General features: G+C 53.4%; 1 non-coding gene across 1 annotated transcript in view; it reads left to right on the top strand.

Moving 5' to 3' along the window:
* The first annotated feature begins 4,383 nt into the window (after nucleotides 1–4,383).
* LOC126110706 (small subunit ribosomal RNA) overlaps nucleotides 4,384–5,000 on the top strand; it is a 1,909-nt gene continuing 1,292 nt past the window's right edge. The window contains exon 1 of the ribosomal RNA XR_007523867.1: nucleotides 4,384–5,000. This exon is cut by the window's right edge and continues 1,292 nt beyond it. This is a non-coding gene — a ribosomal RNA (small subunit ribosomal RNA).

Here is a 5,000-nt window from a genome sequence, read left to right as displayed (position 1 = left end):
GTGAATAACGCGTGGTCAACGGTTCGCGCGCGCCCTCTGGTCCCGACGCCATCAACGTCCACAATAAACAGACCATACCGCATGATGTTGACAATGCCGCCCACAGGCACAACACAGCCATCTTTGGGAATGTGACCAAACTACATTGCCATCCGGCCCAGAAACGACACCTCCATCTACAGGAATCCAACGAAACTACGCCAACCATACCTCCAAAACACGGCACCGCCATCTATGACAATGTGACGAAACCACATGCAATAGCTCCATCTACGCGAATCGGACGACACTACGTCCACCATGTCGAGCGCACCACAAACAAAAATACCGCCACCTGCAGGTCCCCCGCAACATGACCTGCTGCACCGATGATACCGCCATCTATGAGACGCCACGCCGACTACGACATCGCTAGGTCCCACAGTGCCCATTTTCCGACGCCACCCACAAACCCTGCATCATCTGCCCACCACAGGAGCCCCAACGCCTGTGCCTGCGTCGCACGAAGTCGTCGACCGACAATCGCTCCACCCGCACCCGCACGTGCCCCACCCCAACCGCCCAAATCGCAACTCCAGCGGATGAACGGCGGACTCTTCCCGCACTCGTAACGTGCAATCCGCCCCTATATCTTGCGTTTCATGAAGAGTTATATCGAATATGCCATATTCCCGCTGTCCCTATACATGCTGTAAGTAGCTCGCTTGCTACAGCAGCAGCAGCAGCAGCACCACCTCCGCGCGCTTCCCTGGGGGCACTGAACCGCAGGATGCGAGACCCCACGCCCAGTGGCAAACAGGGCTCCTCTCAGAATATAGGCGGTCCCTACCCCTCACAACGATGACGGTGGGAGGGCCGTTTTACGAGACCATTTCCTGCGGTGCCAACGCTGTCGTAGAGCCGATACTCCATCTTTGGTACAAGGCAATCATTCCGCTGTAAATCAGTACGTCACTCGTAGTTCAGTCACCTCACAGCACTGCTCAGTAAACTATGCAGGCCCACATAGATAGATTATGATAGATTATATACGCAAATGCCCCTATACATGCTGAACGTCCGTACACACAAAATGAACCACACGTCAGCCACACACTCTATCACACACTACTCTCTGCCTGTAACAGACACAGATACAACTACTAAGCACCAGCATGGACCAACGTCCGGTGCATCCTATCCGCCACAGTACACCAACTACGCTATGATAACCAGACCGGGAGGTCCAATCATAAAACAGAATACCCCACTCGTCCGACAACCACAATTGCTCAGAGAAGCCACCAACACCCACACATGTCCTACACAGGGGTGCACCCATCACCACCACACTGCCTCGTCTTACAGCACAAACACACTGGCAGGAATGAAACACACAGGTCTGCCGCAACCACAGACACGGCTCGCCCCCTCTCACTGGCGAAAAGCGCATCCCGACGTGACATAACTCCTTTGACACACTGACGCTGCCTCGGGCATCCACGTCCTACGGTCGATATCAACGAACCTCCCCCCCCCCCTCCCCCCCACAACACGCCATCCCATACCACATTGTGTACCGTACCCAAACCTAACGTGTACTGTACTACAACGCAATGTGTACCATAACACAACCCAGTTTGTACCTTAACCTAACCTATGTCACCTTAACCTAACCTATGTCACCTTAACCTAACCTATGTCACCTTAACCTAACCTATGTCACCTTAACCTAACCTATGTCACCTTAACCTAACCTATGTCACCTTAACCTAACCTATGTCACCTTAACCTAACCTATGTCACCTTAACCTAACCCATCTTGCACCTTAACCTAACCCATCTTGCACCTTAACCTAACCCATCTTGCACCTTAACCTAACCCATCTTGCACCTTAACCTAACCCATCTTGCACCTTAACCTAACCTATGTTGCACCTTAACCTAACCTGTGTTGCACCTTAACCTACCTCAATTTGCACCGCAATGTAACGCAATTTGCACCGCAATGTAACGCAATTTGCACCGCAATGTAACGCAATTTGCACCGCAATGTAACGCAATTTGCACCGCAATGTAACGCAATTTGCACCGCAATGTAACGCAATTTGCACCGCAATGTAACGCAATTTGCACCGCAATGTAACGCAATTTGCACCGCAATGTAACGCAATTTGCACCGCAATGTAACGCAATTTGCACCGCAATGTAACTCAATTTGCACCGCAATGTAACTCAATTTGCACCGCAATGTAACTCAATTTGCACCGCAATGTAACTCAATTTGCACCGCAATGTAACTCAATTTGCACCGCAATGTAACTCAATTTGCACCGCAATGTAACTCAATTTGCACCGCAATGTAACTCAATTTGCACCGCAATGTAACTCAATTTGCACCGCAATGTAACTCAATTTGCACCGCAATGTAACTCAATTTGCACCGCAATGTAACTCAATTTGCACCGCAATGTAATGCAATTTGCACCGCAATGTAATGCAATTTGCACCGCAATGTAATGCAATTTGTACCGCAATCTACCCCCACATTGTGCCTTAACCTAACCCACATTGTGCCTTAACCTAACCCACATTGTGCCTTAACCTAACCCACGTTGTGCCTTAACCTAACCCACGTTGTGCCTTAACCTAACCCACGTTGTGCCTTAACCTAACCCAAGTTGTGCCTTAACCTAACCCAAGTTGTGCCTTAACCTAACCCAAGTTGTGCCTTAACCTAACCCAAGTTGTGCCTTAACCTAACCCAAGTTGTGCCTTAACCTAACCCAAGTTGTGCCTTAACCTAACCCAAGTTGTGCCTTAACCTAACCCAAGTTGTGCCTTAACCTAACCCAAGTTGTGCCTTAACCTAACCCAAGTTGTGCCTTAACCTAACCCAAGTTGTGCCTTAACCTAACCCAAGTTGTGCCTTAACCTAACCCAAGTTGTGCCTTAACCTAACCCAAGTTGTGCCTTAACCTAACCCAAGTTGTGCCTTACCCTGCTCTGTAATTGGCATATGACACGTTACATTAATGTATTGTCCAACCGCAACCCGCTCAGAATGTTGTGTACACAGCTACGTGTCATCTCCCCATAACAGCTGCATTGCAGTGTGGTACGCCATAGAGACGTGTGGGAGTAATGGACGCAGTGGATGGCGATCAGCAGGAGCCGTCTGTTCATGTAGTGGCGCGTGTATGCAGACGTAGTAGTCTCTTCTCACACAATGTGATAGCACGGTGCCCCGCGTTCCACATCTGCGACATGCTACAGAGGCCGGTTGACAGTTGGTCGCGCAATGGACATCGCATACGTACGGGGGCACCTTCCACGTGCCCTCTAGTCGGGCACATTTTGTTGCGTGGATGTGAGCGGATGTAGTGTGTCTTGACACCTGACAGGCAGGCATGCAATAATAGTTGACTTTGCAAACGGGGATGGACGTGTACGTTTACTGGTGACGTTACGCAAATGAACAACTGGTAACCCGTTGTGGTGCGGTTGTCCTTGCTGGAGGTACATCTGTGAGGGCAACGATCGGTACAGCTACGAAGCGGTCCCCACCATACCAACGAACGTGAATGTGAATCTGGGTGTGAAGCGATACGCGGCTGTGGGTGGGTGGGACTGTCCCCGGCCGGTGAGGGGGGGCCGCCCGGCGTGCTGGCCGCGCGGTGCGTGGGCGCACGCGCTACAGCCGGCTGGTGGGTGCGCCCAGTGGCAGGCGCGCCGGCCGACGGACGCGGCAGGCGGCGCAGCTGCGCGCCGGGGCACCCTGCGCGCGGCGCCGTGCAGCCAAAGTGGGTCCTCGCCGGCCCGGTGCGAAGCGCGGTGGACATCTGCAGTGTGCTGGTCCGATTGAGGACTGTGTGCGTTGAGGATGCGCCGCCGCCCGGCACTCGGCGCCGCGACGCCGTCTGCTGCTCGGTCGCCCCAGCGGTTCTCGCTGGTGGTTTGTATCGCAGTTGTGCAGACGTGTTGGCACGTGCGCTGTGCTGGGAGAGTTCGCTTCGGCACCCACGTGGGGCCTTTGCCCTTCTGTGGCGCTGGCGTTGGAGCTGCCGGTCACCGTAGGTGGCGCGTGTTGTCTCCCGCCGGCAATGCCACGACAGCACGCTCCCGGGCCTCTGTCGGCAGCGGCAAGCTCAGTTGGGAGCACGGGTGGTCGCACCTAAAGCGTCTACTCGCCTAACTCCGGGCGATTGCGCCTCTCTCGAACCCGACCAAGTACTTAGGACGGCGCTGCGCGCCGCCGGGACCTGAGAGGGTTTCGAGGTGTATTGTGCAGGGGAGCTCAGCCTCCTCCTGTTTGCAGAATAATTGAGCGGACGCTTGCGTGTTCGCGCGGGCCCCTGGGACACACTCCCGGGCGGCCGGCTGCTCAGCTCTAGTTGACGCAGCTCCCTGGTTGATCCTGCCAGTAGTCATATGCTTGTCTCAAAGATTAAGCCATGCATGTCTCAGTACAAGCCGCATTAAGGTGAAACCGCGAATGGCTCATTAAATCAGTTATGGTTCCTTAGATCGTACCCACGTTACTTGGATAACTGTGGTAATTCTAGAGCTAATACATGCAAACAGAGTCCCGACCAGAGATGGAAGGGACGCTTTTATTAGATCAAAACCAATCGGTCGGCTCGTCCGGTCCGTTTGCCTTGGTGACTCTGAATAACTTTGGGCTGATCGCACGGTCCTCGTACCGGCGACGCATCTTTCAAATGTCTGCCTTATCAACTGTCGATGGTAGGTTCTGCGCCTACCATGGTTGTAACGGGTAACGGGGAATCAGGGTTCGATTCCGGAGAGGGAGCCTGAGAAACGGCTACCACATCCAAGGAAGGCAGCAGGCGCGCAAATTACCCACTCCCGGCACGGGGAGGTAGTGACGAAAAATAACGATACGGGACTCATCCGAGGCCCCGTAATCGGAATGAGTACACTTTAAATCCTTTAACGAGTATCTATTGGAGGGCAAGTCTGGTGCCAGCAGCCGCGGTAATTCCAGCTCCAATAGCGTA

The sequence above is a fragment of the Schistocerca cancellata genome, unplaced genomic scaffold (genome assembly GCF_023864275.1).
Source record: "Schistocerca cancellata isolate TAMUIC-IGC-003103 unplaced genomic scaffold, iqSchCanc2.1 HiC_scaffold_29, whole genome shotgun sequence".
Lineage (NCBI taxonomy): Eukaryota > Metazoa > Arthropoda > Insecta > Orthoptera > Acrididae > Schistocerca > Schistocerca cancellata.
This window is presented reverse-complemented; position numbering and strand designations above follow the sequence as displayed.